This window comes from Neofelis nebulosa, chromosome 12, assembly GCF_028018385.1.
Source record: "Neofelis nebulosa isolate mNeoNeb1 chromosome 12, mNeoNeb1.pri, whole genome shotgun sequence".
NCBI lineage: Eukaryota > Metazoa > Chordata > Mammalia > Carnivora > Felidae > Neofelis > Neofelis nebulosa.
In genome coordinates, this window is record NC_080793.1 from 7,021,232 (window position 1) to 7,045,240 (window position 24,009).

The 24,009-nt window shown below is 54.9% G+C and overlaps 1 long non-coding RNA gene across 1 annotated transcript; it reads left to right on the forward strand.

The window, feature by feature from the left end:
• Nucleotides 1-6,665: 6,665 nt before the first annotated feature.
• Nucleotides 6,666-9,730, forward strand: LOC131491223 (uncharacterized). Its single transcript, XR_009251367.1, has 2 exons — nt 6,666-7,380; nt 7,970-9,730. It is a non-coding gene; the product is annotated as an uncharacterized LOC131491223 (long non-coding RNA).
• The last annotated feature ends 14,279 nt before the right edge of the window (nt 9,731-24,009 follow it).

Below are 24,009 nucleotides of genomic sequence, written 5' to 3' on the forward strand. Positions count from 1 at the left end.
GCTTACTGCTGTGGGAGGCCTTGCTTCCCTCCGGAGAACAGCAGACCCGCTCCCCTTCCATACCTGGTTACGCTGCCGCTCCGGAAAGCATCTTGGGAATAAAAAAAATAGCCATGAAAACAACAGCAGCCATGCTTCCCACGGACCGAGCGCTTGCGGCCTGCCAGACGCTGAGTCACACGGCGAGGAAGTGGCGGAAATGGGGCTGTTAGACCCTAAGCCATGGGCTCCCAGCCAGTGTTCCCTGTGCCAAGCAGAGAGGGCACTTAAATTCAGCCCCTGCCCTCAGAGTGCTCACAACCCATTTGGGGCCCAGACTGCGCTAGATGCGTCCCTGGGAGCATCTAGAAGGCTCCGGAAAGCCCGTGCGTCTCTGGAAGGCTAGGTCGCCAAACGGCAGCTTTTCAGGCCACGTGGGGCTAGACTGTGTTTAGGAGCTTGTAGACCAGTCACGGGAGCCGGGGCCCCAAGGTCAGGGCCAAAGATGGACGCGTGTCAGCCCAGGCCGGGCGTGTACCCTCACTCTTGTGTGCAGTCAGGAGGATGCATGGAGGCATCTGTCATCATCGGCCCCGATGGCTCCCGACTGTTGGGGACAGGTCTGGGGAGTTCCCCAGAACAAGAACGATCCAGTAGGAGGCATCCTCTTGAGGGGGACTGAGCTGAGGCTCTCGGGAGATTGGAGGCCTCCGATCTCTCCCGAAGTCTCATAACCAAAGTCTCATGACCAGGTGACAGATCAATAGCCCCGAGCCTGGCCCGACTGTCCCCTGCCTGTCTCCAGTAGAGGTGGACACCCTAGGTCCCAAACTCGCTCCCCCATTTACTGTGTGACCTTCGGCAAGTTTCTTAACCTCTCTGACTTCAATTTCCTTACCCACTGGGTGGGCATAAAAACACCCCCCTGCTAAAAGTTTGTGGACTGGTTTTAGGAATACATGAGGCAATGCAAAGAAAGCACTGAGTGGAATACTCAACTGTAGAGTTCACGTGTGACGCGTGCCGGTTCCCTCACTCCCATCCTCCAACCCTGGACAGGTCAGGTGTGGCCACAGAAGGTTCTCCCTTGACTCACCGTTCGTGCTTGCATATCTCACTGCTTCTGTGTCATCGACAGTGGAAGTGGATCATAGGGCGTAGATGTGGTTGCGGGTGGCCTTTCCATTGCATACTTAAACTTATGATCCGTTGAGAGTTAATTTTTGTATAAGGTAGGAGGTTGAGGTTCGTTTTTTATCAAACAAATGTCCAATTGTTCTAATGTCGTTTGTTGAAAAGAGTATCCCTTCTCCATTGAATTGTATACAATCTTGGCCTCCGTCACTTTGCTGGCCTTACTACCTGCTCCTTTGCGCCTTTCATTTATTCATTTAATGCATACTGAGGGACAATTGGACATGTGTCTATAAGAAGAAAGAGAAGGGGGTGCCTGGGTGGCTCAGTCGCTTAAGCGTCCGGCTTCGGCTCAGGTCACGATCTCACGGTTTGTGAGTTCGAGCCCCGCGTCGGGCTCTGTGCTGACAGCTCGGAGCCTGGAGCCCACTTCGGATTCTGCGTCTCCCTCTCTCTCTGCCCCTCCCCCGCTTGTGCTCTGTCTCTCTGTCTATCAAAAATAAATAAAATGTAACAATAATAATAATAATAATAATAAAGCCTAATCTATAAAATAAAAAAAAATTGATAAATTTTACTTCATCAAAATTTTTTAAACTTTCACTCCGCAAAAGACCCTGTTGAAAGAATGGAAAGACCAATTGTAGATTGCGAGAAAACACTTGCAAATCACGCATCAAACAAGGGACTTGTACCCGGAATACATAAAGAACTGCAGAAACTCAACCGTTCAAAAGCGACCCAACTTAGAAATGGGCAAAAGACTTGAACAGACACTTCATCAGAGAAGACAGACAGATGACAAATCAACACCCGAAAAGACATTCAACCTCGTTAGCCATCAGGGGCGTGAGAGTCAACACCGCAGTGAGCTACCACCCCACACTCACTAGGATTGCTACACAAAAAATGCTGACAGTATCCAGGGCCAAGGAGCCCGCAGAGCAACTGAAGCCCTGCAGATGGGAATGCACGATGGTACGGCCTCTCTGGAAAACAGTTTGGCAGGTTCTTGAGAAGGCAATCGTATCTTTGCCTTTTGATGCAACTGCTCCACTCCTGGGCGCGTGTGCCATGGAGTCCCATGAACACTCAGGTCCATGCAAAGGCACGTGTGTTCACGGACACAGAGGCGTGAATGCTCATGACAGCGGTGTTTGTGACGGCCCCAAATTGGAAACCTCCAAATGTCCTTCGATGGGTGAATGGGTAAACAGACTAGGGTATCCATACCACGGACCATTGCTTAGCAATCAAAGGGACACACTATCGATAAAAGCAAACAGCTTGGCGGGGTCTCCAGGCCACTACGGTGAGTGGAAAAGGCCAGTCTTAAAAGAGTGTCTATTACAGGACTCCGTTTTCTAAAAGGCAAAAGTAGAATGTTGGAGAACAGATTGGTGGCTGCCAGGGGTTTGGAGCGAGAGGAGGACGTGATTATAAACGCATGGCACGGGGGAGCTTTTTGGGGGTGACAGAACTGTTTTGTATCCTGTTTGTGGTAGGACTTGCACAAATTCATGCCCATGATAAAATCCCTGTAACTGGGCCCAAAAGGAAGCCAATAAAAATGCAATTAAAAAAAAAAAAAAAAGACCATGGAGGTCCTCAAGTTCTCAGATAATTTCTTCCAGCAACCCACACAGGCCACAGCCCTCCTTTACAGCTCCTTTGAATGAGCTAGAACGCAGCCTGTGCCCAAGCCCTCAGTTTTGCAAGTGGGGGACCGGCCGAATTACAGCTGCACTTGCCCCCTCGTAGCACGACTGTACAGTGAACAACCTACACAGATGTCCATGTGGGCCCAGAACCCCCAGGTTTCCTTCTCAGCTTCTGTTCTCCCCGCAAGGACAGAGCTTGGACAAGCAGCCCCCAGGGAGCTGGGGGTGATTGTTGGGGGCGCCAGCTCTGATCTCGCGAGCACCTGCCAGGCACTGTGCTAAGGGGCCTACCAAAGTGGCAGTGGTCGCAAAGTCAGCCACAGCAAGAGTATGAGCGAAGTCATGTTTACTGAGTGTTCGTGCGGGCTGGACCCGAGCCCTCTTCATCCCCCCACAGGCTGGTTACCGCCTTCAGCTTACAGTGAGCGCCGCGCTGAGGCTCAGGGAAGTGGGGCCGGCATGCTTGAGGCCACAGAGCCTGGGGCTCTGGTCCAGACACGTCTGCAAAGCAGGACTGGACTTGGTGACCCATTGTTCACCCTGCGGGCTGTTTCGGCCCCTTCAATCCCATGGCTTAACTGTTCTGAGCATCGGGATTCAATAGACGTAAGAGGGCACTTTGCTCTCTCCCCTTCTCCATGGTTCTTTAAGATCAGTCCAGGCCCCATCTCCTCCAGGACGATGGAGATCCTCGACCTCCTCCAAGACGATGGAGGTCCTTGACCCCCTCCAGGCTGGGTCAGACCAACTCCAAGAAACAGGATTCCTCACTCTCCCTCAGGAGCCCAAGAACGAACTGATCTCACCTCCTCTGTCGGTGCAGTATGAGGACAGCATCCGGGACCCCGCCAGCCACTGCTGCGGCTACCCCACACCAGCCGACACTGTGAGAAGGGCAGAGAGAAAAGAACCGCAGGGAAGCCAACCCAGAGCCTCACCGTCGTGGGCGCCTGGATCAAATCATGCCTGAAACCCACCACCGCCTCTGCATTGTTCTATCACACGGGCCCACAACTCTGATTTTGATGGGATTTTCTATCTGTCGTATCTAAAGGAGTTCAAACAGCTACAGAAATTCACCAAATGCGGACAATAGCTATTTCGGGGGGGGGGTGCAAATCATGAGCGAGGTTTTTCATTCTCCACTGTACGTGCTTTATATCGTCCGCGGTTTTCACAATAGCTTGCTGCAAAGTCAATGTTAGTATTTCCACCTGGAGCAAATAAGTTGGCTCTGAGCTTGTGGCTTAAAGAATTGGGTGGGTGAAGGTGTCAGTAATAGAAGAGGGAACTGGGGGGAGAGAGAGGGGTTTGGACGTGGGGCATAGGGGGCCTCTTTGGAGTCCCCCCCGTGGGGAGTTTCGGGGGCTGGTGCTCAGGAGGGAGAAAGTGGGCTGAAGGAAAGTCAAGGTTGGGGGCCAGGTGGCAGGGCTGAGAAAGGTCACACAAAGGGGCGCCTGGGTGGCTCGGTCGGTTAAGCGTCCGACTTCGGCTCAGGTCATGATCTCGCGGTCCGTGAGTTCGAGCCCCGCGTCGGGCTCTGTGCTGACAGCTCGGAGCCTGGAGCCTGTTTCAGATTCTGTGTCTCCCTCTCTCTCTGCCCCTCCCCTGATCATGCTCTGTCTCTGTCTCAAAAATCAAATGAAAAAAAAAAAAAAAAAAAAGGTCACACACAGCAGCCCACGGCCAAGGCCCTGCTCACCGGCTCTCCCCAAATCCTCCCTTTGGGGGCTGTCGCAGCGCCTCAAATACCCCCACTGTTAGAACTGATGAGTAAGGCCAGCTGTGAGTGGCAGAAACCATCAAGTCAAGCCGTATGTTTGTTGGAAGCAGCCTTGCAGCCACCTCTTATTAGCAAGGTGGCAGGGACCCCTCGGATCCAGTTGACAAGTTGATTCCTCAAGCCCGAGTCAAGGCTCTGAGGGTGGATATAAATCACAGCAACAACATGCGTCCATCGGAGGCTTTCACTGCTCAGAATGGAATCCCGCCCAAGGTCTGCTTTGTTCTCGTGCCTCCAGACCTGGTCCCCTTCCCTCCTTCCTCCCTTCCTTCCTCCCTTCCTTTCCCTTTCTTTCTTTCTTTCTTTTTCTTTTTCTTTCTTTCTTTCTTTCTTTCTTTCTTTCTTTCTTTCTTTCTTTCTCTCTCTCTCTCTTTCTTTCTTTCTTCTGTTCTTTTCTTTCATTTAAAAAATTTTTTTCAATGTTTATTTATTTTTGAGGGGGTGGGGAGAGGGAGACATAGCGTGAGCAGGTGGAAGGCAGAGAGACGGAGAGGGAGACACAGAATCGGAAGCAGGCTCCAGGCTCCGAGCTGTCAGCACAGAGCCAGACGCGGGGCTCGAACCCACGAACCGGGAGATCATGACCTGAGCCGAAGTCGGATGCTCAACCGATGGAGCCCCCCAGGCGCCCCGACCTGGTCCCCTTTCTATTGCCTCCTGCAGGTGCCTCCTGCCACAGCAGGGGTTGGGACAGGGACCAGGGAGGTGGGGCTGAAAAGGCCCCTCGAAGGAGTGAGGGGAGGGACCCTAGGCAGGGGAAGCTTCTGCCCAATCCCCACATCGGCCCTGGGTCCACCCATGTGCCCCAAGTGCCCCATTTCATGTGCTACATTGATCATTACCTTGAACCCTCAAATATCCTATTGTGAGCCCATTTTACAGGCCAGGAAATGGAGGTTCAGAAAGGTTAAGTAATTTCCCCAAGGTCCCTAACTTAGTAAGGAACGGAGGTCTCTGGCCCACTGGAGCCCAGAGCCTGTGCAAAGGCCCTGAGGTGGGACCCAGGAACGGGAGGCACCAAAACACCTGTAAGGAGGCTGTGGCCTGAGGGGAAGTGGAAGAGGTCCTTCTCGGCTTCAGCCAAATCTTACTTTCTCAAGCCAAAGGCTGGGGCCTGCACAGGATGTGGCTTCCGGCTCAACGGAGCAAGGCTCCATGCAACCTGGCCTCAGTTTCCTACTTGGGGAGTGAGGAGGACTTGTTTTCTCAATGACCCAAAAAACAGAGAAGTAGGAGGAGGCGGAGAGGGTATCCCTGCTCATGGGCCTTTTCTCCTGTCACCCGGGACCCACATCTCCCGGAGCCACGCGGCCTGGGGGGGGGGGGGGGTGGCAAGCGAGGGTGTCATCGGGGCGAAGTTACAGGCAGGGAGCGCCCGATCTTAGTCTCTTCCAGGGCGCAGGGTGGCTGGGCAGTGTCGCGCCTGACGCCAGGGTTTCGGGGACCCCCCCGAGCGCGGTTCCCGCGGGCCCTGCGCGACGGGCGGGAGCGAGCGGGCGCGCGCGCGGACACACACGCGCGCGGGGGCGGGGGTGGGGACACACTCACGCTCACGCGCGCTCCCGGAGCCGGCAGGAACCAAGAAGTGAAAGTGAGCAACCTCTAGTGAAAGAAAAAGACATGCACAGACAGCCCGGGAATTGCTGCGGGTGCGGCGAGGCGGGCACGCCCGGGCGGCACACGCGGCGCGCTCCCGGCTGCAGGGCGCGTGATCGGCGGCCCCCCGCGGGCTGTCACTAGGCTCGCGGGCGTCTCCGAGGCCCTGCGGCGACAAGGCTGCCGCTTCCCCCGGTTCCTGCCCGCCCCCGCCTCTTCGGGCCCCGGCCCCTGGCCCCTGGCGCCTGGCCCGGTGGGTCGTGCTGCCCAGCCTGGGCTTTAACCTTGCGCCCTTTGGGTCCCTCGGCCCCTCCTCTCCCGGTGCGTCTGCACGACCTGTCCCTTCCCAGCGGCTCCCAGCAGCACCAACGACCCTGCGTTGGTCGTTGCTCAGGTGGCCTTGGCAAGAGGTGTCTCCCAGAGAAGGAACCTCCTGGGAGGCCCACGGCAGCGGCCCCGGGGCCTCGGAAGGCCCCCTCCCCCATCCCTTCCTTCCCAGAACCAGCTTTTCCAGCTCGGCCGCACAGTCAGGTTTCTGGCGGGTGTGGATTGTTTTCTGCCCCTGGGGCCTGGGTGGGAAGCGGGAAGACCCGAGAAGCTGGTGGCCCACGCAGTCTTCTGCCATTGTCGCACCCCCTGCGGGCTGCAGAGGCACCCCCGGGGCCCTCGCAGCTGAAATACAGAAACCAGGCCCTGCCTGAACAAAAAAAGGCACTGGCTGCCGGGACTCATGAGTAGGGCCTTCTGCACAAACATTGGGTAGAAGCCGCGAATAGTATTGCGAGGGTTGCTGAAATTTGATGCTCTTGGTGGGTTGTGAACAGCCCCAAAGCTTCTGGAGACACGGGGAAGGGCGTGGCTCCTTCCCGGTGGTGAGCGAATTGGTGCGAGTTGGAAGGCCCATCCCAGACCTTGTGCCCCACTCACCTAGGATGCGGAGACAAATTACCTGCTGCCAGCCTAACGGGAGAAAGAGAAGTAAACAATCAAACGATGCTGTGTGATGAGAGCTCTCGAGCTCCAGAAAAGGCCTGAGCCAGGGGGCATCTCAGAGGAGGTGACTGAGGAGGTGACTGAGGGACCGAGAAGGTATCCCCTGCATCCACAGGGATGTGGGGGGCAGGGCGGGCTCTGGGTGCTGCCGGCCCCCGGGGGGTCCCCCACCCCCTGGGCTCTGCAGACTGCCAGGTGCCAGAAAGCCTGAGATCCCAAGCCATCGAAATGAAGGTGAGGATCCCTCGGAGACTTGGGGCTGCCTCTCATCCTAAAGTTGGAGAAACTGGGGGTCTGAGAGACAGAGCAAGCTCTCCCAGGTCACCGAGCTCGCTAGAATTTGGGCCCTTGCATCCAGTAAGAGCTAAATGAATGGGACGTGAGGATTGGAATCCGGGCAGCCAGGTCAAGGTCCACTGCCCCTCTCCTCCCTGGCTTCCTACGGATCCTTACTGAGTACCTTCCACTGCTGCTTAAGACACGGAGAGCCCTGTAAACCAAAGTGTTAAGATAATTTTAGCTATGGTTAAGTGCTGTGACAGTGAGTGACCCAGGAATTCTTGAGAGAGCATAGATAGCAAGGGCCTGTCTGATGAGGGTGCCTCTGAGCTGAAGGACAAGCGGGGGGACCAGCCATAAGACGGTCTGGGGACAAGCAGCGAGAATGGCAGATGCAAAGGCCCTGAGGCAGGAACATGCCTGGTGTGTAAGAAGAAGGAAAGACGGCCAGCCCTGTGGCTGGAGCAGAGCAGGGCCAGGGAGGGAGGTACGGTGCAGGCCACAGAGAGGAGTTTGGGTCTGATTTCAAATGCATACCTCGCAGGCAACCGCCGTGGAGAGGTCAAGGACAACTGCACTGGAAGAGTGAACGCCCTGACCACAGCGGGCCAGAGAAGCGGCTCCGGGATCAGCACCTGGACTGAACGCACTGCTCATCACACCCCCGACTCCTTCCTTCGGCCGCGGCATTTTCTGGAGGGCCGGCAGTCATCCAACCCTGGACAGGATGCCGCTTTGGCTTGCAGAACCTCGGTAACCCCGTGTCCTCTGGATCACCCTGGGGCCCTGTCCCCCCGCCCCAGGACGGTCGTCACCATCACTGCGGTTGGAAGCACCACGGTGGTGGGCGACATCTGGTGCGCACTCACCACGTAGGAGGTGCTGGCCTCGCCCTTTGGGTGTGTCTGGGAGCTCCGTGCCCACTTTACAGACAGGAAGACGGAGAGAGGCAGAGGCATCCGTCCAGGATGGCGCGCTTGACGCGCCCTTGAGTCGGATTCAGGCTCCGGGGAAAAGTCTGGGCCCTGAGTGTGGCGGGCTGGAATGTCCGAACCGAAGCCAGGCTGGGGCTGGAGTCTTTGGTGGGGGCCCTTGGCGGGGCTGGGAGGTCGCGGAAAGCCAGGGGCCGGAAGGCAGCCCGCAGGCCCGGGAGAGAGAGCAGACGTGAGAGGAGGACGCGCGGACCCCTCCGCCCCTGAGCAGGAAGGGGCGCGCACACGCTCGTGCACACGTGGCGCACGCGCACCGGCACGCGCCCAGGCAGCGCCCCCCCCCCCCCCCCCCGGGACCTGCACACACACGCATGACGCACACATCCAGGCACGGCCCGCGCGATGCACACGCGCGCACGCACAGCCGTGCACGCGTGCACGCAAATGCACATGCGCACGGGCGCGAACACGCCACATGCTCGCGGAACCTCAGAACAGACCGTCTGCCCATCTCTCTCCTTAGCAATTATCATGGTGCATTCATTCATGCAACGAGCATATGTCGAGCCATTTTCGGTGCCTGGCCGGGGGCGGGGACGGGGTGGGGAGGGGAGGGTGGTCCCTGCAGCCCCAGCTGAGAGGACCCAGAGAGGACCCACAGTCCCGACCCGACTGTCCCCCTGGCCGGCCTGAAGGCAGGGGTGGGGTTGTGGGGAACCGGACCGGCCCGCCTCGGGCCCAGGAGGCCCCCACACTGATCCCGTCCCCCCGTGGGAGCTCCCAAGGGTGGGGCCCTCAGCACCCAGCTAGGGGAAGGAGGGGAGATCAGGGGAGGGGCCACGAGTAATACCCTAACTCTCCCCATCTTCCTCCCCTCCCCCTCTCTCCTTCCCTCTGCCTAATCCCTTCTTCCCCCAGCCTCTCCCTCCCTCCCTCTCTCCTTCTCACGAATGCATCCCTCAGTTTCCCTATCTGGGCAATGGGCGCGTGCCAGCGCCTTCCTCACTGAGCTGCGAGGGGAATGCTTCACAGAGGGGGCTTGGGCCGCTGCCCTTCCTCTAGGCAAGGATCAGCCTGTGCCCCGAGTGTGGCAGCAGGACCCCCGCACCCTACCCTGCACGCTTTTGCGCCCCATCTCCCTCCACACACACACTTGGCCACGTTGCGCAGCCTGGCTAGTCGCACCCTCCCCCGCCTCAGTGGAGCTCCCCCTCAAGTCCCGGGCAGTGACAAGTGCGAGGCCCGCGGACCCCCCCTGACCCTGGCTGCAGGGCTCTGCTCATTGATCCAAAGAAGCTCTTTCCTTTCCCTCAGGCGCTTCTCTGAAGGATGGAAAAATCGATGCCCGCAGAAGAGCGGGTGCAGGGAAGTTACGGAGGGCGGCACTGGGGAGAAGGCCAAGGGCAGGGGGGCAGTCAGGCGCCCGGGGTCCCACCCGCTGGGGCGCTGTTCCCCATCTCCCAGAACGGACTCCGGGGGCGGGCGTGGCCAGCACAGGCAGGAGTGGCGTGGTTCTGTTTTGTGATACTTGGTCCCGATTACAAAAGCTCCACGTATCCGTCGTAGAAAATAAAAAGCAGCAAATCCCTCCCCAGAGGTAGCCTCCCTGTTTAACGCACGTAGTAAATCCTTCCAGCCTTTTTTCTCTGCACCTCGCCCGCACTTCGTATGTTTGCCAAACTGGGCTGTGTTCCAGCTGCAGGTTTTCACCAGAAGGGGCCTCGATGAGGGGCGCCTGGGTGGCTCAGGTGGTCAAGTGTTTGACTTCAGCTCGGGTCATGATCTCGCGGTTCGTGAGTTCGAGCCCCGTGTCGGGCTCTGTGCTGGCTGACCGCTCGGAGCCTGGAAGCTGCTTTGGATTCTGTGTCTCCCTCTGTCTCTCTCTCTGCCCCTCCACCGCTCACGCTCTGTCTCTCTCTCTCAAAAATAAAGATAAAAAAAGAAAAGAAAGAAGAGGCTTCGATGAATATCCTTGCCAAGAAATCCTCAACAAATCCGCAGTTATTAATTCTGAGTAATTTCTAGGAGGAAAGTTATACACGTTTCAGGACCAGTATGTTCTACATTCGCCCAACTGCCCTCCAGAAACCTTCTGGCGACTTCTCTGGGTGAGTTTCCTAGGGTAACAAATTGCCACCAACTTGGTGGCTTAGAATAACAGAAGTGTATTCTGTCTGCCCACCCCCCCCTCCAGTTCTGGGGGCTAGAAGTTCAAAATCAGGTGTCAGTAGGCAGAGCCTTGCTCCCCGCTGAGGACTCCAGGGGAGGGTCCTTCCTGCCCCATTCCTGCCCTTCTGGTCTGTCTTCTCTCCATGTGTCTCTTACAAGGACACTGTCCTCTACTCCGGCATGATCTCCTCATCTCGGGATCTTTCACTTAATTACATTGGCAAAGACCCTTTTTCCAAGTAAGATAACATTCCCAGTTCTGGGGATTAGGACACACTCATACCTTTTTGGGAAGTTACCATTCAACCAACTACCGATCATGTAGAATTGCTTTTCCTCTTACCACACGGGACCTTCTCATCTTTTTGAAACGTTTGGCCAATTTAACAGGGTCAAAACAAATGCCTTATTTTAAAGTGCCCTTCTTTCGCTATTAACAGAGAGGAACGAACTTTCAGATGCTTTTGTTGGTCATTTGTATTTCTTATTTTCTTACGGACTCACGTCCTTTGCCCAATTCCCTTTTGGGTGTTAACGGTGAAAGAACAAATTGGCCAACTCAAGCTGTCTTTCAGCGAAACTACCTTTCAAGACTAAGAGTGAAATACGGTTCAGACAAAGACTGGGAAACTTTACTTAACACAGAGCTTTGCTGTAAGAACCAGCGAAAGATTGCCTAAGGAGGAAGGAAAGCAAGCCCTTTATGGAGTATGGAATGAGCCACGAGCAAAGATACTAAAACGAGGGTAAAATCTAGGTGAGAATTGGCTGTTAATATCATGAATAGTGATGACAAATGTAGGCCCAAAACATGATCGGACCAAAATACAGGCAACCATACATGGCGATTGGAAGGTACGATTGGAGTTACATCACTCCAAGACCTCCGCCGTCTAGGACGGGGGGGGCGGGGGGGAGTAAAGAATATTGATTTAGATTGTGTTAAGTCAATTAGGCTTGATAGAAATTTATAGATAGCCTCTAACAGGCAGCAGTGGAATGTATAACTCTCAAACCAGTACAGGGAAAAGGGAAATAAAGAAAACACGATCGCTTCAACAGGAAGCAAAAAAGAGGAAGGAGGGAAGAACACTATTGATTTTTGTGTTCTTCTTTTATAACTGACCACTCTTGTAGGATTATTTGTTGTTATTTAATAACAATTGGTACGGCTTTCTGCTCCCCGTGGGTTTTCGAGTATTACAAGATCCACAAATAAGGATAATTTTGTCTCCTTTTTAGTTGCCGTTCTTTAATTTACGTTTCGTGTCTTATTGCATTGTCTGGAAGCTTTGGAGCCACGTAAACCTGAGGCGTGAAGCAGCTTTGCCTTATTCTGGCCATTGCTAAGCATGCTCCTGGTACTTTGCGGTTAAGCGTGCTGTCGCCTCTTGGCATGAGACAGACATCCTTTGCCATCGAATTGGTCAGGACAAGTCAGATTAGGCTGCGATAACAAAAAAATGCCACAATCTCATGGTTTGAGAGGGATTTATTTCTTGTTCGTGTTAAGTCAGCCGCAGATCCAGGCAACTCTCTCTCAGTTACAGCTGAGATTGGCTCAGCACCTCGTCCGATGCTCACATGCTTGCTGCAGCAAGAGAAAGAGAATCGGAGAGTCCTGTACCAGCAATTAAGTGCTTCTGCCTGGAAATGACACCCATCGCTTCAGCACGTGGCCCTGCCTCAGCCCACTGGAAAGTGCAATCCCAGCCCGGAAGGAAGACTGGAAAGATGGGCAAGCATTGTAGATGTCACCATAAGCCCATTAAGACAGCATCCTTTCGTTGCTGATGTTATCCTGGGGACCCTAAAAGTCGACTTGAAAAGCCATGAGGTCTTGGCCGTGGGATGAGCAGCACAGGAGGCTGGCGAAGAGAGAACGGTGAAGTCACGCGTTCACAGCCCCTGACGACTTGTGTCCCCATTGGAGCCCGGCTGCCCGCGTTACCCTTCAATTCCACGAAGTGTCTGAACGCTTATAACCAATCTCCCCCTTTCCTGTTTCTTGCACACGGTGTCGCCCAGAGTTATCTGCTGCCATTTTGTTTGGAATTTCTATCATATTCCTCAGCACGACTGCTCTATAGTTTTCTGCCCAGTCTTCGTTTTAGGGTTCTACATTCTTAAGAGAGCTGGGGACACTTTCTGTCTTTCCTGTGCCCCGAAACGGAATATCTGAAATCTGTGAATAGTTGGAAAAGCGTTAAGACCCAACCCTTCTCTGGGAGTTAGCTCTTCTCTTACCCTTTCCATTTTCTCTGTAGTAATAGATGTTGCGGCTTTCTTTCTACTTGTTGAATTGGGTTTGGTTCTACATATTTTCCAATAAAAATATCTGTGTATTCATATTTTCAAATTTATTATCGTAAGGCTTTCCTTAATATAATTTGATTTTTAAAATATTTTCATTCCTTTTGTACATTCATTTCCCTCTGCTTATTATCTTTGGATCTGCTAGAAGTTTACCTAATTTATTAGACTTTCAAAAAGAACAAGTCATAGGTTTATCTTTCATTTCTAGTGGTTTTCTCTTTCCTAATTTATGAAACTCTGCTTTTTATTTGTATTGACTTCCACCCTTTCTTCTTTAAGGAACTCACAATATTGAGCTATGAATTTTCCTCCTTATAACATTTTAACCACCTTCCCATATGCCTAGATACATGGTATGTGCTGTGTTATTTTTTTTTAACTAGTTTGTCATGGAGGGTTCTATGTAGCATTATTTACAAAAGTGGTTTTTAATTTTCAGATGGCTGGCTTTTTAATTTAAAAACTTTTGTTAATAATTTCCAGCTTAATTGCCCAGTGGTCAAACCATGAGGCTTTCACCATATCTGCTTTGGGGATTATATTGAGTTTCTCTTTATGGCCTCATATATGATCAATTTTCATAAATGTTTGATGGAGTCTGGCAAATAAATGAGTATCTTTTATTTGCAAGGTACAGAGTTCAGTTATTAAGTCAACCTTGTTAATTATATTCTTCCAATCCCACACAAATGTGTTGGGGGGGGTGGGATACGATTTAAATATGTCAAAGACAGACATATCTTTGTCGTTGTTTTTGTTTGTCCCTCTCTGTGTGTCTAAGTTATTGTTCTCCTGGTTGGATCTAATGCTGTACAGGACATAAACCAGACCTTGTACTTGATTCTGACTTGTACTCTTTATCAATACAAATGACCCTCTGTCTCACATCCTGATTTTTGCCTGTGATTCTTTTTTTTTTAATGTTTATTTTTTGAGAGAGAGAGAGCACGTGCGCACGTGCGCAAGTGGGGGAGGGGCAGAGAGCGAGGGAGACACAGAATCTGAAACAGGCTCCAGGCTCCGAGCTGTCAGCGCAGAGCCCAACCTGGGGCTCGAACTCACAGATCATGACCCGAGCCGAGTCGGGGGCTCAACCGACTGAGCCACCCACACGCCCCTGCCTGTGATTCTTTATCTGATATAAATATTACTGTTCCTCTCGTTTGACTTGAACTTGCCTTGAATACCTTTGCCCCAGTCTTTTATTTTTCACCTTTTCATGTCCCCTGCTTTTAAGCTTATTTCTGGTAACCACTGTACAGTTGGCTTTCCATCTTAGTCTTTGTTTCAACCAATCTGAGAGTCTCTGGCATTTTACTAGGAAAACGTCACGCATTTACATTCATTGTTATCATTGACCCTGCGGGGCTCACGCCCGTGAGAAAGCTGTTCTCAGCCTTATTCGTCCATCCTTACGGCTGCTTCCTTTTCTTTCCTGCATTTTGTTTTACCCATTCTGAATGTTGGCTTTGGTGTTCTGCAGACTTTGGTGCGTAGATATTTTGTTTCTAATTGTGCTGGGAAGTTACCTTTACCTTGAAAAAGCCTCATTTGTAGCCGCCAGACCATCTGAACCCAACTGGACGGGGCGACCGGTGAACTCCTATTTAGGATGTCTGGAAGGTGGCCGTCTGCCTTGGATCCATGTTGATGTGACTTAAAGCTTCAGCTCCAGATGGTTCCGTTATTATTTTCCATTCCGTGATTTGTCGTTTAACAATAACTTTTGACATTTGCATTCAGTCTGGAAATGATATTTACAACAATTCTTGCGACTTGCTGCTTTCTAACCGGTTTCAGTGGCACTGCTCAGACTTTTTAAGCCACGGGGTTATCCATTCTTAGGCTCTCAGCTGATGGGAGCCTATCTTTCAGTAATAAATGCTTCAGTATTTCCGCTAAACCTCATAAACACGGGTCCCTCTTCACTCAGCATTCAGCATGACACAATCTAACCCAGCCTGGGTTTATTCTTTCCTTCCCGGGGTCAGGCACAGTGTTATCCCTATGCATAAGTCACACTGGTTTCCAGAATGTGTCCCTATAGAAGTCGCTATTTGTTTTCCCCAGAATGCAGTGAACCTTTCCGATCTGCACGGTCAGATCTTTTTGTTTCGTTTGAAAGCACAGGTGAGTTTCCATTCATCATATTCTAAGGGGTTCCTATTCTGGCCTCTTCTTCAAGAACCCCGGTGATGTGTTCGCTGCCTCCTCATTCCCATGAACTTCTCATGCTTTGCTTTCAGCTCTTGGCTGCTGTCACACTTTTTTAGGAAGTGTCTCTAGGTTGGCCTCTCGGGCCCTGCTTTTCTGCATTACAGTTTCTGCTTTTTACTGCCTCCGGTGTGGATCTGAATTCTGCTTCTAGGCTTTTTCCCTTCCTGGGGGTCCTCCCTCACCCCGTCCGTATCCGCCTCCTAAGGGCGCTGTTCCAGTTACTGTGACTGGGTGGCTTACAACCGCAGAAATTCGTTCTCTTGCAGCTCTGGAGGCCGGAAGTCTGAAATCGAGATGCTCGTAGGGATGGTTCCCTCGGGAGTTTCTGAGGGTGACTCTGTCCCAGGGCCCCTCTCCTAGTTTCCAGAGGCTTCCAGAAAACCTTGGTGTTCCTTGGCTTGTAGCCACACCACTCCCATCTCTTGAGTTTCCACATGGCCTCCTCCTCATGCTTCTGGCTTCTCTCTGTGTTTTCTCTTCTTATATGGACACTTGTCATTGGATTTGGGGCCCACCGGTTAATCCTCAGTGATCTCATCTTGGGACTGTTACTTATATCTGCAAAGACCCCTTCCCGGATGAGGTCCCATTCCCAGTTACCAAGGGCTGGAACTTAGACATAGCTTTCCCAAACCACAGTTCAACGCACTACACCATCCATGTCCCTTCTCCTGCCCTGAGCTGCCTTTTCACATTCTTCGGGGCTGCCCGAGGGCTCCTGCTCCTATCTGGCGAGGCCCGTCTTTCCATTAAAGTTGCCTCCCGGGCGCCTGGGTGGCGCAGTCGGTTAAGCGTCCGACTTCAGCCAGGTCACGATCTCGCGGTCCGTGAGTTCGAGCCCCGCGTCAGGCTCTGGGCTGATGGCTCGGAGCCTGGAGCCTGTTTCCGATTCTGTGTCTCCCTCTCTCTCTGCCCCTCCCCCGTTCATGCTCTGTCTCTCTCTGTCCCAAAAATAAATTAAAAAACGTTGAAAAAAAAAATTAAAAAAAAAAAAAAAAGTTGCCTCCCTATTTCCTGACCGTTCCCTTCTGCTTCCTTCAGGAAACCTCTGTCGACCCTTCCGTGTTTCAGAACACCGACCCCTTCTCCGTGTTCTGGACGTGTTTTTTCCCCACCACCCCTTGTTGGGGGTGCTTTTCTCTTCTGCGTTGTCCCCTCGAATAGAGCCAACGTTAAGCCCCGCTCTGAGATTCTACGCAGACGGGGGTAGGCATTGCCTTGGCTCCTGCTCTCTTACCGCGTGTGTGATGGCTAACTCCCCTTCCCAGTGTTGGGTCTGGGCTCTGCTCGAGCCATTTCCCCGTTTCCTGCAGGTTTCTGCCAACGGCAGTTCTGCTGAGCGAAGGCGGTGTCTGCTCCTGCCCCGCTATCTGGTTCTCGGATATTCCGAACGGCTCAAATAAACAGAAGTCCCAGCCTACGCCGCTGCCAGGGGGTTTCCTGCTGCTCCCCCGCGCCCCCCCCCCACATTCATCACGTTTGCTTCCCAGGATACCACGCACGATGAAAGCCGTCTGTCCTGCCCACCTTCTCTGAAAGACCAGGGGACGTCACTCCAGAAGCATCTGTGGGAGAGGGACAACGGTCCAGCTTTCAGACTGGCACAGACCCCAGGTCTCTGAGCAGGGGCAAATGCTGGAGGAGGTCTGTGCAGCTTCTAACGTTTGTGCCTGGTCTCTGCGGCCTGAGGTTTCTCTCCGGCACCGTCCCCACCATTGTCATCGGGATGGCTCCTCCCAGATTCTGGCACTGTCCCTTACACTGAGTGAGGTTCTGTCTTTCTCTCTGCCTTCGTCTAAGAGCGGCTGTATCAGGGGGGTTCTAGTGAGATGCCGTTTTATTTTTTTTATTTTTATTTTTATTTTTTTTTTTAATTTTTATTTTTGGGACAGAGAGAGACAGAGCATGAACGGGGGAGGGGCAGAGAGAGAGGGAGACACAGAATCGGAAACAGGCTCCAGGCTCCGAGCCATCAGCCCAGAGCCTGACGCAGGGCTCGAACTCACGAACCGCGAGATCGTGACTTGGCTGAAGTCGGATGCTTGACCGACTGCGCCACCCAGGCGCCCCGAGATGCCGTTTTATATGGAAGTCCACAGATTGTGTGTGTGTGTGTGTGTGTGTGTGTGTGTTAAGCCGAGACTCACCCGTTCATTTGCATTTGTTTATTTCCAGAAAAGTGCCTTCACCGCTTGGCTTCATGGTGGATGTCGGGATAAATCGGCCAATAATCCAGGAGAGTTTTGCAAAGTCGCAGAAGCTGGGGAAAGGCCCAGGCCCTAACCCCTTCCTCCGTCAGCTTGGCAAAGCTGACCTCCCCAGCAGTCTTCCCATCTCGGAGGCCTCATTCTTGTGCCCCCAGATCAGCAGTCTGTGAAATCAAACACATTTATTGAGCACCTAATTCGCTCCAGTTTCCAAGCAGCTCTGGGGGAGAGAAAGATGGAATCATCCGGTTCCAACCCTTGTGGTACAATGGTTTCCATCTTCCTGATTTATTTTATTTTATTTTTTAATATTTTTTTCAATGCTTCTTTATTTTTGAAAGAGAGAGAGAGAGAAAGAGAGCGTGAACGGGGGAGGGCCAGAGAGAGAGGGAGACACAGAATCTGAAACAGGCTCCAAGCTCTGAGCTGTCAGCACAGGGCCCGACGCGGGGCTCGAACTCACGGACCTCGAGATCATGACCTGAGCCGAAGTTGGTCGCTTAACCGACTGAGCCACCCAGGCGCCCTATCTTCCTGACTTAGAGCATGGTGTCCATTTGTTATCATGGTTCGTGATGGTTATTGGATTGATGGCCTCACTGGACCCTTGCCAGACGGGCAGCCTCACGAGGGTGGGACGTCTGGACCCTTGGTGATTAGCACATCTAGGACTTGGTAGGGCTGCCTGGAGGAGAGGCCATCCGAACTAGGCTTTGAAGGGTAGCTAGGAGTTCGGGGAACATAAGGTGGGGTGGGGGCAGGAAAGAGGGGCAAAATCTCTCCCTCTCCGAGTCTCCTCAGTCCAAACCTGGCACCGTCCCTTGACCGTGTTCACACGTGGCTTCTATTGTTACATGGAGAGGATTCCTCTCCGGATCGTTTGAGAGGCTGAACAGCCTTTTATTTCTTTTGAGAGAGAGAGGAGGGAAGGGGCAGGGAGAGAGGGAGAGAGAGGGAGAATCCCAAGCAGGCTCTACACTGTCGGCACGGAGCCCGGCGCAGGGCTCGAACTCACGACCCGTGACCTCATGACCTGAGCCGAAATCGAGAGCCGGACGCTTAGCCGACTGGAGCTACCCGGGCGCCCCCTCTGCTTTATCTTTTTGAAGCAGATAGAAGTGATGCCCGTCCCACCGTGGCAGCCTCAGACTTGTCATTACTTTTCCAACAGGCCCGTTCGTGGCTGGGTCTCCTGGACGCGAACCAAAAGCCATTTGCTTCAGAGGCAAGATTTGAGTCAGGCCCAGCTGGGTTTTCCCACCCTTTATTTGCCCGGTCCTATTAATAATTAATGGTACAGTAATGAGAATTGCTTTTAATAGAATCTGCTGCCATCACGGCATTCTGTTCCCCGCCAAGGGTTTCCCCCAAAAGGATTCGCGCTCACATGGCTGAGCTTCCCCTGCTGTTGTCCTTCCCAGCCCCTCCTCTCTTCTGGCCCGAGCCCCTCTTACTCTGCTACTGTTTCCTATCCCCCACCCCCCCACCCAAGCCTCGCCCACCATCCCCTGGAGGTTCCCACAGCTGCCCTATCCAGCCCAGCCAAGCGTGGCCCCGTGGCACTGTCACGCCTCATCTGTCACCAGGGCAAACTGGTCCCATCGGGCAAGGGACAGGGCCGTCTGGAAGCTGCTTGTGCGCCCCAGCCTGGGGCGGGCATGAGACCCACACTGCGCACACAGGAGCCTACATTCTGGATGTCGTGTCCCCCTCTCGCCCCACAACCCCTGGGAGGGGACCATCACCAAGGGCCAGGAGGACGGGCGTGGCCCAAAGGCCCCAGCCAGGCTAGGTTGGGCCCCGACTCGACTACTGTTTGTGACACATGGACGGTGTTGTCACCCTTGCCCCCAGGTCTCCACTTGTTCATCTGCAGAACAAGGATGCCGATGGTCCCTACCCCACCAGAATGTTCCAGGGAGAAGGGGAGCCAATGGGGCGGGCAGGGTGGGGGGTAGGGAGCAGAGCTCAGGGGAGCGCCTGAAAAATAAAATCCACCGCGTGCCCCGGGCTTTAGCTCTTCACGATGTATTTATTGCGGTGTTGTTTATGACATCACAACTCGGACCCCACCTCTGCGTTCCCTAATACAGGGCTGGCTTAGAAGGGTGAGCGCATCCCTGCCATGGGGCAAGGGGCCGCTTTCGGAAAGGGGGCTTTGGGACTACTTCCCAAACCGTGCTGTGCCGAGGAACCCCCTGGGAATCCTGGGGAAAGGCATGTTCTGGGGATTGGGGCTGAGATCCCACCCTTCGAACAGCTGCTAGGAAACACGCCCCGAGTACCGAGTACCGGCGGGGCAGGAGCTCTGGGTGGTGCTGAAACTCGGGTCCTGCCGGTGAACGGAAGAACCGGGTTGCAAAACGGAGTACGTCCTGTGATTCCCTTCCCAGGCCCGAAGCTCAGCCCGAGCTCCACGTTCACTGCCAAGCCCGGAGACCGGAAGCTCACGCGCCCAGAGTACTTCTCTGGATGGGTGATGAATTACAGATAATTTTAAAATTTTCTTCTTGGTTCATCTTAATTTCAAAATTATCCACAATGAACATGTATTACTTTTGTAAATGGAGAAAAATGCTTTTTTTTCCCCCCCAAAAAGAACAAATGTTCTCTTGCCTTCCCTACAACACAATCCAGGCAATATTCAGCGGGAATTCTGAGAAGACAAGGATCCGGAAGGATTCTGGCCTGGATCCACAGTCTGCATGGAGGGCTGTGGGCTGGACCAAGCAGGCCACGAGGCTCGGGCGGCCCTCCTCAAGCGCTCAGCACGTGCTTGATTACCCGGTGTCCCCCTGCTCCCCCCCAACCCCTGCAACCCCTGGGAGGGGACCATCACCTGGTGTGGTGACGATGTTAACGCCCTTTTGCCGCCCAGGGAAGTAGCACTTCTGGGAGGTGAGCAACCTGCCCTGGGTCACCCAGCTGTCTGTGGGGGACATTTGGGGAGCAGGGAGTTGGGGGGCCAGCTGGGAGGAAACCTCTTCCTCCTCGAAGGCCCTTTTGGGCCACTCGTCAGGGCAGCCGCACCAGGGAATCCAGAAAGATAAGTGACGGAGAGCTCTGAAAATGAGCCGGAGTTTTAAGTCCCAGGAGAGGTACTGGGGAGCCAGTGAGTGTTCCCGAGTGAAGATGAAGTGATTCGGTTACAGAGGGCTGCAATGAGGAGAACCAGCCACAAGCTCCGGGTGACGACAGGCCGGGCTGGGTAACGCGCAGCATTTCCGAGGACCTGAAAACACTCTTCACTTAATCCTTGCTACAGCCCAAGGCGGGCCTTGCCGGCACTCTCCCCGTTCTGCAGATGGGAGAACTGAGGCCCGGCGTCACAGCCGGGGTGGCAACCCAAGCCTGTGTAACTTCAAAGTGGGTGCTCTTAGCACAGTGCTCCGCCACAGAGAGAACTGAGGGCGGGGAAAGGTGAATGAGCCCCAGGGGAGGAGTGGGGTGCGGGCAGGGAGTGGGGCAGGAGGGGGCCGATGCAGCCGTGCTTCACTGGCAACACCAGTCCCTGGTGAGGACTTGGGGACCTGCAGGGCCCGGGAGGATGGGTCGTCCGGGTCACCCTGCAGGCCAGGGCCACGGAAGAGGCTGGAGCAGCGCTCCAGATTGGAAATGGAGGGGAGGGGATGATGGGGCAAAGTGGGGGAGGGTGGAAGATACGGCAGATGCATGAGGCCTGTGGAGGGAGAGTGGCTGCAGGCTGGGGGAGGTGAGAGGAGAGGAAGCCAGCTGTCTGGGAGCAGCCAGCAGGCGACAGCTTCCAGGACAGACTGTGAAGTGTGGGGACCCACTGTGGGCAGCACGGACGGGCTGGTAAAGAAGATGCACCCAGGCCCCCCCCCGCCTCTCCAGGGTGTTCTGTGTCCCACACCCCAACTTTGGCTGCCGGGACAACCTGAGCCCTGTCCCTGTGGCTCCTGTCCCCCCGACCCCACCCAGGGGGCTCTGGCTGGAATCCGTGATGGGGTGGAAGGCGCCAGCCCAAACCGTGTTGGAGCCGCCTTCAGCCGTGGAGGCAGGGAGCACCTCCCCCTCAGCTACCCAAGGGGGGAACATCACTCGGGTCATCAAGAGGGGGAAACTGAGGCCTGGTGTCTTGTGCCCAAGCTGGAGGGTGACGGGATCCATCTGAGGGGCTCGGAGACTGTCCCTAGGGCAGCTTTGCTGGTCCAGGCCAGGGCGGGAGGGTCGAAGGGGGGCAGTGGTTTGTGACTCCCACTCCCCCCGGGAGCCAGCCCTCCCCTTTCTGCCTCTGCCCAGGGACAGCGAGTGTGGGGCCTGACCTCCTGGAGCGGTGGAGGCAGCTGGCCCTGGACAGGGACCAAGAGAGGGAGGGGAAGCAGCCAGCGGAGGGCGGGGGGTGGGGGGGAGCCAGCGGAGGGACGAACCAGACAGTGATGCTCCCTTGACCGAGCCTCCTGCTCCCTGGGAAGGACTGCAGACAGCCCACACCGCACAGGTCACACAGGCGCTGTGCCCAGCAGATGTGGCCCAAACCGTGGCCCCGCCCACCGGGTCCCACTCAGCCGGCGGCCAGGACCTGGGTACACACAGGCTTTTGCGGCTGAGACCTCTGGGCTGGGTCTCCATCTTTCTCTTTTTTTTTTTTTTTTTTTTTTTTTTTAACGTTTATTCATTTTTGAGACAGAGAGAGACAGAGCATGAACGGGGGAGGGGCAGAGAGAGAGGGAGACACAGAATCGGAAGCAGGCTCCAGGCTCCGAGCCATCAGCCCAGAGCCTGACGCGGGGCTCGAACTCACGGACCGCGAGATCATGACCTGAGCCGAAGTCGGATGCCCAACCGACTGAGCCACCCAGGCGCCCCTCATTGAACTTGATGCAGTCGGTATCATCACATCCTCATTTCACAGATGAGGACACTGAGGCCCAGAGAGGATGACATGAGCTGGGGCCTCAAACTTGCAGGGTACGGGGTCTGCCTCCCTAGTAGACATCCAGTAAAGACCAGCACCTGGAGAGGTGTCCTCGCACACAACTGGTGACAGGGGCTTTCGTCACCCCACTCGGGCAAGCTGGAAATGGGAGCTCAGCCTGGGTGGAGACTGGGGCAAGGTCACAGTCAGGCATCGTGGCTCCTTCCCATGCCCGCCCCCCGCCCCTGCAGGCCCCCATGGAGGCGAGAGCCAGGAGGCCCAAGGGAGGAAGCCCCTTTCTCGGGGCCAAGAGAGAAGAGAGAGGCTGGGCAATCTGAGGCTCTGGTCCTCTGAGCTGGTGCGACCTGGCCCAGACGGCTGTGGGAGGTGGCTCCGGCTGGCAGGTGTCCCAGGAGGGTGGCAGCAGCCAGAGACGGACCCAGCTTCACCTCATCACATCCACGCATGGTACTCTGGAAGCCAGATCTGGAAGTTCCGGGGCCCTGTTGCCCCAAGTAAGGTGCTGGGCAGGAGCCTCAGGGCCCGAGCCTCCCAGGCTGAGTGTCTCCCACCCAGGATGGGATCCCCTTGGCCATCGCACCAAAACTGGCTGGGAACTTCTACACTCTCTCCTTCCCTATATTGGAGACGGGCGCCCACAGTAGCACGTGAAGGCTCTGACAAGTCCCGCAGGACAGAACCCTACCCGACTTTGCTTCGTCCAGCCTTTCCCACAATGTATTTAGCCACCGATTCCACTTTTCCCGTGAGATATGTATTAGCGTGTGGGGCAGGTTAAACATGGCCACAAATTCTTTGCACTCCCATCACGGAGAGGTGGGTGGGGCCTATTCTCCCCGCCCTTCTCTCTGGCTGGGCCCCGGAACTGCTTTCGCCAATAGAGGCCGGCCAAGGCCAGAACGATGCTGGAAGCAGTTCCTTAACTGGCCCGGCAGCTTCACCTCCCGCCTCTCAGAGCCTTGAGCTTTGACATAAGAAATCCGTCTAGGCCGCCGGGAAGGGCATAGGAGAAATCCGTCTAGGCCGCCGGGAAGGGCATAGGAGACGGCAAGATGAGGCCACCTTGGGCGCCCGGCGCAGTGGAGCCTTCCGATGATTCCAGCCCCAGCTGCCCTCCGACTGCAGCCGTAGGAGACACCCCCAAGCAAGAGCCTCCCCGCTGAGCCCCGCCAACCCCAGCATCACGAGACTAGGAAGCTACCGTTCCAAGCCAGCGTGTCCAGAGGCGGTTCACCACACAGCAGGGGACAACTGGAAGAGTGTCCTGCCGAGCCACTCCGCGGGGACAGGGGCGTCCTGTCCACCCTCACCGCCCGCCACCTCACGGCCAGACCTTCAGGCCGAACCGCATTCAGACGCTCTCCTCCTTCACCCTGTCCTGGCTCAGGGTGGGCCCGCCGCTTGGGAAGACCCTTCTGGACTCAGCTCCTAAGAGGCCTCCGCTTTGAAGACCTTTCTAGTAACGGTCAAGGCGGTTGCGCTGTCCCAAGGTTGGGATCTGCCTGGGCTCACGCTTGCCAGCGGTATGAACTCAGATGGGCGCCTGCCTCTCTGGGTCCCACCTTCTCACATGCAAACTGGGGGGATTAATGCTAACAGCTGCCATGAGGCCGTTGTGCAGAGTAAGCCAGGAACGGGGGTAACGCCCGTGGCCCGGGCTGTAAATGGTGGCCGAGACGAGCGATTAGCTGCTCCATACCTCCGCTGGCTCAGGGCCTAGCGCTGGGGGCGGGTCATTGCACTCTGGCTCCCCTGAGGCTGGGCCCTCAACCCCCGGCAGAGTGGGTCCCCCGTAGCCCACGGCTCACTGCCCCCACCGCACCCCAGCACATACAGCCTTTTG